The sequence below is a fragment of the Panulirus ornatus genome, chromosome 33 (assembly GCF_036320965.1).
Source record: "Panulirus ornatus isolate Po-2019 chromosome 33, ASM3632096v1, whole genome shotgun sequence".
Lineage (NCBI taxonomy): Eukaryota > Metazoa > Arthropoda > Malacostraca > Decapoda > Palinuridae > Panulirus > Panulirus ornatus.
This window is the reverse complement of record NC_092256.1, coordinates 1,133,905-1,147,395: the sequence shown is the minus strand read 5'-3', so window position 1 is coordinate 1,147,395 and position 13,491 is coordinate 1,133,905.

Sequence of the window (13,491 nt, the reverse complement as noted above, 5' to 3'; positions counted from 1 at the left end):
GCTTTTCTACACTTAAACTTACCTCCCGATTAACTTGTCCCCCTACCCTACTGAACCTGATAACCTTGTTCATGTTGACATTTTGACTCTCAACATCATTCTTTCACACGCTTTACCAAACTCAGTCACAAACCTCTGCAGTTTCTCACCCGAATTAGCTAAAAGCGCTGTATCACCAGCGAACAACAATTGACTTACTTCCCAATACGTCTCATTCACATAACTGCCCCCCCACCCCTCGCCAATAACTCTTGCATTCATCTTTCTAAGCAGCCTATCCATAAATGAATTAAACAACAATGGAGACATCATACACCCCTGCCGCAAACCGACATTCACTGGGAACGAATCACTTTCCACTCTTCCTACTCGTACAGATGCCTTACATCCTTGGTAAAAACTTTTCAATGCTTGTAGCAACTTACCTCCCACACCATATACTCTTAATACCTTCCACAAAGTATGTCTATCAACCTTATCATATGACTTCTCCAGATCCAAATGCTACATAGAAATTCATCTGTTTTTCTAAGTATTTCTCACCTACATTCTTTAAAGCAATCACCTGATCCACACATCCTCTACCACTTCTGAAACCACACTTCTCTTCTCCAATTTGATGCTCTCTACATACCTTTAACCTCTTAATCAATACTCTCCCATATAATTTCCCAGGAATACTCAGAAAGTTATACCTCTGTAATACGAACACTAACCTATTTCCCCTTTGCCTTTGTACAATGGCACTATGCATACATTTCACCAATCCCCAGGCACTTCACCATGATCCATACATACAATGACTATCCCATCAAACAATCAACAACACAGTCACCTCCTTTTTTAATAAATTCCACTGTAATAAAATCTAAATCCGCCGCATTGCGGGTTTTCATACTCTGCAAAGCTTTCCCTACCTCATATCTCTTTACCAAACCATTCTCTCTAACTTCCTTACTTCACACACCACCTCGACCAAAATACCCTGTAACTGCCACTCTATCATCAAACACATCCAACAAACCTTCAAAATACTCACTTCACCTTCTCACTTCACCACTACTTCTTATTACCTCTCCATTATCCCTCTTCACTGTTGTTTTCATTTGTTCCCTTGTCTTACGCACGTTATTTACCTCCTTCCAATACAATTTTTTTTTTCTCCCTAAGATTTAATGATACTCTCTCACCCCAACTCTAATTTGCACTCTTTTTTTCGCTTCTTATACCCTTTTCTTGTCCTCCTCCCTCAATTTCTTATACATATTCCACTCATTTTCACTATTTCCCTGCAAAAATCGTCCAGACACCTCCCTCTTCCCTGTGACTAACAGTTTTTTTCCTTCACCCCACCACTCACTACTTTTTCTAATCTCCCCATCTCCCACCTTTCTTATGCCACAAGCATCTTTTGCGCAAGCCGTCACTGCTTCCCTTAATACATCCCATTCCTCCCCTACTCTCTACACTTTTTATACCGTCATCTTCTGCAATTCTCCACTCAATCTCTCTTGGTACTTCCTCGCACAAGTCTCCTTTTCAAGCTCACTTACTCTCACCACTCTCTTCTCCCCAACATTCTCTCTTCTTTTCTGAAAACCTCTACAAATCTTCACCTTTGCCTCCACAAGATAGTGATCAGACATCCCTCCAGCTGCCTCTCTCAACACATTAACATCTAAAGGTCTCTCTTTTACATGCCCTCTGACCATCTCTCCTACTCACATATGTATACTTATGTATGTCTCTCTTTTTAACGATGTATTCCCAATCACCAGTCCTTTTTCAGCCCACAAATCCACAAGTTTTCACCATTTCCATTTAAAACACTGAACATCCCATCTACACCATGTAACAGTTACCTCCCCTATTTACCAATCAATGTTATAGTTATCCATTATATCTTATTCAGTTTTCTTTGAGGAATGATATCTACAATGTACATTATATTTTTTGAAGGTCTTATTATTGTATGTTGATATAAGAGATTTTGTTTATCAGAGTGTAAATGAACTGTGATTAAACATTTTCAGTATTATTACAAATCTGGGAAAGACAAAACATATGTAAGAGACAAGAGAAAGTGATATGAAGAATTTATATAGAAACTGGAGAAAGGTCAAGGTGAAGCCTCTCTCTCCTAGACTGGCTAAGAGGAAGAATGTGATACAAATCTGTTGGTAAATGTATAATGCAATCTGTACACACCTCAGTCATTTCAAACCCATATGGTATATAATTGAGGGCAGTTAATTTGCCAAAGGGATGTAAAGTACAGTAAGATGGAAAGTGATCTATGTATCAAGTATGAATTATATCATATATATGTTACGAGAGAGCCATGTTTGTTTTCGCTATTATAAATATATCTTGATAGAATTTTTTGTGTTTGGTATTTGACCAACTTGACAAGAAGGAAAAAGTAGTTGATTAATTACGGTCATCAGCTGTCAGGAGACGTTAGCCAGATGGTAAGGGAATCTGTGTTTAGCCCAAATCTCTCTGTTAACAGAAGCCGTTATTTCAGAATTATTTGTTTTAATGGGCCTATGGGCTGATTATTCACCCTTTGATGTAAAGGGTGGAGGCAGAACGTAACATGGGGCCCGTCCGGGGTTTTGAATCGTGAAACCGGCCGTTAGGGAGCTGAAATTGTGAGGCCATATAATTCAATCTATCCGAAGTTTTGTGGGTTAGTACTCTACTGTGAAATATATCGAGAAGATTTCTCAAAACAAGTAAATTTTCATACTTGTACATATAGTGTGTTTAAACATGGCAGATAACTTTAAGAAGTTTATTGAAACCCAGGATATACATTTTCTGTACCAGTATAATAAAGATGAACTGAACCGGATGGCAGTTGATTATGGAATTTCTCTGGTGACACATGTCAAAAGTGACATGCAGAGAGAATTAATTGACCAATTGGTATCCTTATCAATATTGACGGAACCTCAAGATGATAGTACGGAAGAAGTTGCAATGGAGAAATTAAGATCATGATTTGAGGTGAAGAAAATATAAGTAGAGGCTGATAAAGAAATAAGGCTAAGACAAATAAGAATAGATGAAAGGACAGGGTCGAGAAGAAGAATTGAAGATAGAGCTGATCAAATAAGTCAGTTACCTAAGTTTATAGAATCTATTTGATGTAGATACTATTGTAAAGGTGAACCACATGACAGACAAAACTGTAGAGGATCAAACTGATAGTAATGTATAGTGTAGTGAAATGGTTTATCCAGCTTGTGTTGTGACCAGGTCAGTGTTAAAGAGAGGAGAAGAAATTGATTATGATTTAGGTGAATTATTTAATAAAAAGTATGTAACTAGAAATAATACAATAGAAATTGGAAATGAGAAGAACGCGGAATTAGAAACTGATATATTCAAAGATTTTGTTGTGGACAAGGAAGAGTTGACAAAGCTACAGAAGGATGATGAGAGTTTGAAAGAATGTTTAAGTGAAGCTGTCAGAAATGGGAATGAGGGTGATGTGTCAGTTGGATTTTATGTACAAAATGGTGTGTTAACGAGAAAATGGAGGACTGCTTATGTTCCAGCATCTGATCACTGGGAGGTCAGAAAGCAGATTGTAGTTCCAAAGAATTATAGGGAACATATAATTGCTTTATCTCATAGTTCTTGTTCGTCTGGGTCTTTGGGAGTTAGGAAGACAAATTATAAGATATTAACTCATTCTTATTTGCCAAATATAAGGAATGATGTGTCCCAGTACTGTAAGACTTTTGAATTATGTCAGAGAGTTAGTACTGTAAGACTTCTGAATTATGTCAGAGAGTAGGCAAAACCAACCAGACTATACAGCCAACACAATTGCAGCCAGTTCCTGCTTTTTGTAAACTTTTTAGCAAATTGTAATTGACAGTGTAAGTCCTTTACTTTAAACACGTAAAGGAAATCAGCATCTATTAACAATAATGTGTGCATCTATCAGATTTCCAGAAGCAGTACCATTATGTAGCACACATTCTTAAAATATTGCAAGAGAGTTAGTGAAATATTTCTCCTGGGGGTATACCTGAAATTATACAATCAGACCAGGGAAGTAATCTCACTTCAGGAATGTTCAAGAAAATATTAAAGAGTTACATATAACATATAAGATGTCAAGTGCTTATCACCCACAGAACCAAGGAGTTGTGGGGAGATTCCATCAGACTTTGGAAAAACTTTACGAATGTATTGTGAGAAATTGTCAGTAGACTGGGGTGAGGGTCCGTCTTTGGCATTGTTTGCCATTTGAGATTCAGTACACGAGTCTACAGGTTTCAGTCCATTTGAATTAGAGTGATTCTCCTGGATAATTGAAGTATGTATCAGATTTTAAAAGCAGACTGTGTAGAACTAGAGAAATTGCAGCAGAAAAATTGAAAGGGAGTCAAGAAGATATGAAGGTATGGTACGACGAAAAACCTAGAAGCAGAGAGTTCAAACCAGGTGATCGAGTGTTGGTATAATTGCCTCAGACAGGAGATCCTCTGAAAGCAAGATTTCATGGTTCCTGGATTATTGAAAGGAGAGTGGATGATTTGAGCAAGCCCATTGTGTCACCTAGACATGATAAAACCTTATCATGATGGAAATTTTTCAAATAATGATGAGGTTACAAATGTGTATTGTGCATAGGTTATGTCTGATGATGCAGAGGATGTGGATGGAAGTGAGAATGTAAATTTGGAGAGATGTGAAGACAAATTGTTAAATATTCAAAAGTGTTAGATAATTTGAAAAAGAAGCTCGATCATTTAGAAACTGAGAAAAGAGATGAGATCATACAAATAATGAATGAGTTTAGGTGTTTGTTTTCTGATGTTACTGTGAGAACTGATGTATTACTGCATGACGTCGAAATAAACGATGCAACACTTATCAAGAAGCACCCATACAGAGTGAATCCTAAAATGAGAGAGATGATAAAATAAATGGTAGGGTATATGCTTGACAAATATCTGATTGAAAAAAGTAATAGTCCTTGGAGTTCAGCTTCTGAGTTGGAAACTAAACCTCATGGTATTACATGCAGATTTTGTACTGATTTCAGAAAGGTAAATAAGATAACTACAGCTGACTCGTATCCTATCCCAAGATTGGATATTTGTATTGATCAGATAGGAGATGCTAAATTTGTAGCTAAGTTAAACTTATTGAAACGGTATTGGGAAGTACCTTTGACTGAAAGAGCAAAAGAAGTTTCTGCATTTGTAACTATGGATGGTTTATGTCGATATAAAGTGATGCCCTGTGGTATAAAAAACAGTGGTAGTACTTTCCAAAGATTAGTAAATCAAGTATTGGGTGATGTTAAAGATTGTTCTGTATATATAGATGATTTTTATTCCTGGGGATAGGGGAGCAAGAATACTTCCCATGCATTCCTCACGTGTCGTAGAAGGCGACTAAAGGGGACGGAAGCGGGGGGGCTGGAAACTCTCCCCTCCTTGTATTTTAAATTTCTAAAAGGGGAAACAGAAGAAGGAGTCACGCAGGGAGTGCTCATCCTCCTTGAAGGCTCAGACTGGGGTGCCTAAATGTGTGTGGATGTAACCAAGATGAGAAAAAAGGAGAGATAGGTAGTTTGTTTGAGGAAAGGAACCTAGATGTTTTGGCTCTGAGTGAAACGAAGCTAAAGGGTAAAGGGGAAGAGTGGTTTGGGAATGTCATGTGAGTAAAGTCAGGGGTTAGTGAGAGGACAAGAGCAAGGGAAGGAGTTGCACTACTCCTGAAACAAGAGTGGTGGGAGTAAGTGATAGAGTGTAAGAAAGTGAACTCTAGATTGGTATGGGTAAAACTAAAAGTTGATGGAGAGAGATGGGTGATTATTCGTGTATATGCATCTGGGCATGAGAAGAAAGATCATGAGAGCCAAGTGTTTCGGGAGCAGCTGAGTGAGTGTGTTAGTAGTTTTGATGCACGAGACCGAGTTATAGTGATGGGTGATTTGAATGCAAAGGTGAGTAATGTGGCAGTTGAGGGAACAATTGGTGTACATGGGGTGTTCAGTGTTGTATATGGAAATGATGAAGAGCTTGTAGATTTATTGCTGAAAATGGACTGGTGATTAGGAATACCTGGTTTAAAAAGAGATATATATACATAAGTATACGTATGTAAGTAAGAGAGATGACAAGAGAGCGTTATTGGATTACGTGTTAATTGGTAGGCGTGCGGAAGAGAGACTTTTGGATGTTAATGTGCTGAGAGGTGCAACTAGAGGGATGTCTGATCATTATCTTGTGGAGGCGAAAGTGAAGATTTGTAGAGGTTTTCAGAAGAGAAGAAAGAATGTTCGGGTGAAAAGAGTGGTGATAGTAAGTGAGCTTGGGAAGGAGACTTGTGTAAGGAAGTACCAGGAGATACTGAATACAAAATAGAAAAATGTGAGAACTAGGGACGTAAGGGGAGTGGGGGAGGAATGGGATGTATTTAGGAAAGCAGTGATGGCATGCGCAAAAGATGCTTGTGGCATGAGAAGCGTGGGAGGTGGGCAGATTAGAAAGGGTAGTGAGTGGTGGGATGAAGAAGTAAGATTATTAGTGAAAGAGAAGAAAGATGCATTTGGACGATTATTGCAGGGAAATAATGCAAATGAGTGGGTGATGTACAAAAGAAAGTGGCAAGAGGTCAAGAGAAAGGTGCAAGAGGTGAAAAAGGGAGCAAATGAGAGTTGGAGTGAGAGAGTATCATTAAATTTTAGGGATAATAAAATGATGTTTTGGAAGAAGGTAAATATAGTGCGTAAGACAAGGGAAGAAATGGGAACTTCGGTGAAGAGGGCTAATGGGTAGGTGATAACAAGTAGTGGCGATGTGAGATGGAGTGAGTATTTTGAAGGTTTGTTGAATGTGTTTGATGATAGAGTGGCAGATATAGGGTGTTTTGGTTGAGGTGGTGTGCAAAGTGAGAGGGTTAGGGAAAATGATTTAGTAAATAGAGAAGAGGTAGTACAAGCTTTGCGGAAGATGAAAGCCGGTAAGGCAGCTGGTTTGGATGGTATTGCAATGGAATTTATGAAAAAAGGGGGTGACTATATTGTTGAATGGTTGGCTAGGTTAATTAATGTATGTATGTCTCATGGTAAGGTGCATAGTGCCAATGTACAAAGGCAAAGGGGATAAAAATGAGTGCTCATATTAGAGAGGTATAAGTTTGTTAAGTATTCCTGGGAAATTATATGGGAGAGTATTGATTGAGAGGGTGAAGGCATGTACAGAGCATCATATTGGGGAAGAGCAGTGTGGCTTCAGAAGTGGTGGAGGATGTGTGGATCAGGTATTTTGCTTTGAAGAATATATGTGAGCAATACTAAGAAAAGCAAATGGATTTGTATGTAGCATTTATGGATCTGGAGAAGGCATATGATAGAGCTGATAGAGATGCTCTGTGGAATGTATTAAGAATATATGGTGTCGGAGGTAAGTTGTTAGAAGGAGTGAAAAGTTTTTGTCGAGGATGTTAGGTATGTGTGCGTGTAGGAAGAGAGGAAAATGATTGTTTCTCAGTGAATGTAGGTTTGCGGCAGGGGTGTGTGATGCCTCCATTGTTGTTTAATTTGTTTATGGATGGGGTTGTTAGGGAGGTGAATGCAAGAGTTTTGGAAAGAGGGGCAAGTACGCAGTCTGTTGTGGATGAGAGAACTTGGGAAGTGAGTCAGTTGTTGATCGCTGATGATACAGTGCTGGTGGCTGATTCGTGTGAGAAACTGCAGAAGCTGGTGACTGTGTTTGGTAAAATGTGTGAAAAAAGAAGGCTGAGAGTAAATGTGAATAAGAGCAAGGTTATTAGGTACAGTAGGGTTGAGGGACAAGTCAATTGGGAGGTAAGTTTGAATGGAGAAAAACTGGAGGAAGTAAAGTATCTTAGATACCTGGGAGGGGATTTGGCAGCGGATGGAACCATGTAAGCGGAAGTGAATCATAGGATGGGGGAGGGGCGAATGTTCTGGGAGCGTTGAATAAAGTCGGGAACATTATCTCGGAAAGCAAAAATGGGTATGTTTGAAAGAATAGTGGCTCCAACAATGATATATGGTTCCGAGGCGTGGGCTATGGATAGAGTTGTGCGGAGGAAGGTGGATGTGCTGGAAATGAGATGTTTGAAGGCAATATGTGGTGTGAGATGGTTTGATCGAGTAAGTAATAATAGGGTAAGAGAGATGTGTGGTAATAAAAAGAGTGTGGTTGAAAGAGCAGCAGAGGGTGTTTTGAAATGGTTTGGTCACATGGAGAGAATGAGTGAGGAAAGATTGACCAAGAGGATGTATGTGTCAGAGGTGGAGGGAACGATGAGAAGTGGGATACCAAATTGGAGGTGGAAAGATGGAGTGAAAAAGATTTTGAGTGATCGGGGCTTGAGCATGCCGGAGGGTGAAAGGCGTGCCAGGAATAGAGTGAATTGGATCGATGTGGTATACCGGGGTCGACGAGCGATGGATTGAACCAGGGCAAGTGAAGTGTCTGGAGTAAACCATGGGAAGTTCTGTTGGGCCTGGATGTGGAAAGGGAGCTGTGGTTTCGGTGCATTATTACATGACAGCTAGAGACAGTGTGAACGAATGTGGCCTTTGTTGTCTTTTCCTATCGCTACCTCGCTCACTTGAGGTGGGAGGCGGTTGTTATGTCATGTGTGGCGGGTTGGCGATGGGAATGAATAAAGGCCGACAGTATGAATTGTGTACATGTATATCTCCTCGATAACGCAGGAGACAGCGACAAAGCAAAATAAAGAAAGATAGAAATATAGATGATTTAGTATCGCATTAAAAAACATGGGAAAACACTTGTATTTAACAAGGGAACTGTTTAATCGTTTGGACAAAGGAAATTTGACGGTAAACCTTGTAAAGAGTGAATCTGCTAGAGCAACTGTAGAATATCGTGGTTATGTTTTTGGTCAGGAATGTGCAAAACCAGTCACTGCTACGGTGGAAAGTATTGTGATCTTTCCAGCACCTACAAATAAGAAAGAATTTTTGAGATTTCTGTGTATGTCTGGATATTATCGTAGGTTTTGTAGAAAAAAAATTCAATCATTACGTTATCATTAATAACTTATTGTCAAAGAAATTCAGATTTGTATGGAGTGATCAATGTGATGAGGCCTTTAAGACATTGAAAAGGATATTTGTATGTATAACTATACTTTTTACTCCAAATTATGATAGACCATTTAAGTTGTACATAGATGCGAGTGATTTTGGGGTTGGTGGAAGTCTTGATGCAGGAGAAAGATGATATTGAATTTCCAATTTGTTATTTTTCAAAAAAGTTTCTATCATGTCAGAAAAACTACAGTACTATTGAAAAGGAGACTTTAGCCTTGATTTCAAGTTTGAATCATTTTTATATATATTTGAGATGAGTAGGTAGGCCGATCCAAGTGTTTACGGATCATAATCCCCTTGTATTTTTGCATAAGATGAAAAAAGTAAACCAACGTTTACCAAGGTGAAGTCTTCTGTTACAAGATTATGATTTGAGTATTAAGCGTATAAGCGGAAAGGATAATGTTGTATCTGATGCATTGTCTCGTATACCAGTTAGTCATGAGTCTACTAGTAGCTGACTCGTGTCTCTTTTGGGAGGAGGATGTTACAGTTATTCCCCCTATTTACCAATAAATGTTATAGTTATCCATTATATCTTATTCACTTTTCTTTGAGGAATGATATGTTCAGTGTACATTACATTGTTTTGAGGGTCTTATAATTGTATGCTGATACATGAGATTTTTTTTTTTTTATTAGCAGAGCGTAAACAAATTAAGAGTAAATATTTTCAATATTATTGTAAGTTGTGGAAGGACAAAACATATGTAAGAGACAAGAGAAAGTGATATGAAGAATTTGTATAGAAACTCTCTCAGGAATGGCCATGAGAGAAAGGATGTGATACAAAGATGTTGGTAAATGTATAATGTAATCTGTACACATCTCAGTCATTTCAAACCCTTATTTAAATAATTGAGGCCAGTGAATTTGCCAGAGTGATGTTAAGTAAAGTAACATAGAGAAAGATCTATGTATCAGGTGTAAATTGTATTATATATGTTACGAGAGAGCCATGCTTATTTTTGCTATCATTGATATATCTTTATAAAGTTTTATCTGTGTTTGGTATTTGATCAAAGTGACATGAAGGAAAAAGTAGGTAATTAATTACGGCCGTCAGCTGTCAGATACTAGCCTGATGGTAAGGGAATCTGTGTCTTGCCCAAATCTCTCTGTTAACAAAAGCTGTTATTTCAGAGTTGTATGTTTTGATGGGCCTATGGGCTGATTAAACACCCTTTAATGTAAGGGATGGAAGCAGAACGTAACGACCAATTATGCCCTCAACTGCCACGTCACTCACCTTCGCATTCAAATCACCCATCACTATATCCCAGTCTCGTGCATCAAAGCTGATTACACACTCACTCAGCTACTCCTAAAACACTTGCCTCTCATGATCTTTCTTCTCATGACTATCTAGTTTCAGTTTTACCCATATCAATGTGGAATTTACTTTCTTACACTCTATCACATACTCCCACAACTCCTGCTTCAGGAGTAGTGCTACTCCTTCCCTTGCTCTTGTCCTCTCACCAACCCATGACATTATTCCCAAGACATTCCCAAACCAATCTTCCCCTTTAACCTTGAGCTTCGTTTCACTCAAAGGTAAAACGTCCGGTTTCCTTTCCTCAAAAATGATACCTCTCTCTCCTTTTTTTCTCATCTTGGTTACATCCACACACATTCAGACACCCCAGTCTGAGCCTGCGAGGAAGATGAACACTCCCCGCATGACACCTTCTGTTTCCCATTTTAGAAATTTAAATACAAGGAGGGAGGGTCCAGCAACCCGCTCCCGCCTCCTTTAGTTGCCTTCCACGACACGCGGGCAATATGTGGGAGGTATTCTTTCTCCCCTCTCCCTATATATATATATATATATATATATATATATATATATATATATATATATATATATATATATATATATATATATATATATATATATATATATATATATATATATATATATATATATATATATATATATTTATTTTTTTGCTTTGTCGCTGTCTCCCGCGTTTGCGAGGTAGCGCAAGGAAACAGACGAAAGAAATGGCCCAACCCAACCCATACACATGTATATGCATACGTCCACACACGCAAATATACATGCCTACACAGCTTTCCATGGTTTACCCCAGACGCTTCATATGCCTTGATTCAATCCACTGACAGCACGTCAACCACGGTATACCACATCGCTCCAATTCACTCTATTCCTTGCACTCCTTTCACCCTCCTACATGTTCAGGCCCCGATCACACAAAATCTTTTTCACTCCATCTTTCCACCTCCAATTTGGTCTCCCTCTTCTCCTCGTTCCCTCCACCTCCGACACATATATCCTCTTGGTCAATCTTTCCTCACTCATTCTCTCCATGTGACCAAACCATTTCAAAACACCCTCTTCTGCTCTCTCAACCACGCTCTTTTTATTTCCACACATCTCTCTTACCCTTACGTTACTTACTCGATCAAACCACCTCACACCACACATTGTCCTCAAACATCTCATTTCCAGCACATCCATCCTCCTGCGCACAACTCTATCCATAGTTCACGCCTCGCAACCATACAACATTGTTGGAAACACTATTCCTTCAAACATACCCATTTTTGCTTTCCGAGATAATGTTCTCGACTTCCACACATTCTTCAAGGCTCCCAGAATTTTCGCCCCCTCCCCCACCCTATGATCCACTTCCGCTTCCATGTTTCCATCCGCTGCCAGATCCACTCCCAGATATCTAAAACACTTCACTTCCTCCAGTTTTTCTCCATTCATATATATATATTTTTTTTTTTTTTTTTCTTTTGCTTTGTCGCTGTCTCCCGCGTTTGCGAGGTAGCGCAAGGAAACAGACGAAAGAAATGGCCCAACCCACCCCCATACACATGCCTTGATTCAATCCACTGACAGCACGTCAACCCCGGTATACCACATCGCTCCAATTCACTCTATTCTTTGCCCTCCTTTCACCCTCCTGCATGTTCAGGCCCCGATCACACAAAATCTTTTTCACTCCATCTTTCCACCTCCAATTTGGTCTCCCTCTTCTCCTCGTTCCCTCCACCTCCGACACATATATCCTCTTGGTCAATCTTTCCTCACTCATTCTCTCCATGTGACCAAACCATTTCAAAACACCCTCTTCTGCTCTCTCAACCACGCTCTTTTTATTTCCACACATCTCTCTTACCCTTACGTTACTTACTCGATCAAACCACCTCACACCACACATTGTCCTCAAACATCTCATTTCCAGCACATCCATCCTCCTGCGCACAACTCTATCCATAGTCCACGCCTCGCAACCATACAACATTGTTGGAATCACTATTCCTTCAAACATACCCATTTTTGCTTTCCGAGATAATGTTCTCGACTTCCACACATTCTTCAAGGCTCCCAGAATTTTCGCCCCCTCCCCCACCCTATGATCCACTTCCGCTTCCATGGTTCCATCCGCTGCCAGATCCACTCCCAGATATCTAAAACACTTCACTTCCTCCAGTTTTTCTCCATTCAAACTCACCTCCCAATTGAATTGACCATCAACCCTACTGTACCTAATAACCTTGCTCTTATTCACATTTACTCTTAACTTTCTTCTTTCACACACTTTACCAAACTCAGTCACCAGCTTCTGCAGTTTCTCACATGAATCAGCCACCAGCGCTGTATCATCAGTGAACAACAACTGACTCACTTCCCAAGCTCTCTCATCCCCAACAGACTTCATACTTGCCCCTCTTTCCAAAACTCTTGCATTTACCTCCGTAACAACCCCATCCATAAACAAATTAAACAAACATGGAGACATCACACACCCCTGCCGCAAACCTACATTCACTGAGAACCAATCGCTTTCCTCTCTTCCTACACGTACACATGCCTTACATCCTCGATAAAAACTTTTCACTGCTTCTAACAACTTGCCTCCAACACCATATATTCTTAATACCTTCCACAGAGCATCTCTATCAACTCTATCATATGCCTTCTCCAGATCCATAAATGCTACATACAAATCCATTTGCTTTTCTAAGTATTTCTCACATACATTCTTCAAAGCAAACACTTGATCCACACATCCTCTACCACTTCTGAAACCACACTGCTCTTCCCCAGTCTGATGCTCTGTACATGCCTTCACCCTCTCAATCAATACCCTCCCATATAATCTGCCAGGAATACTCAACAAACTTATACCTCTGTAATTTGAGCACTCACTCTTATCTCCTTTGCCTTTGTACAATGGCACTATGCACGCATTCCGCCAATCCTCAGGCACCTCACCATGAGTCATACATACATTAAATAACCTTACCAACCAGTCAACAATACAGTCACCCCCTTTTTTAATAAATTCCACTGCAATACCATCCAAACCTGCTGCCTTGCCGGC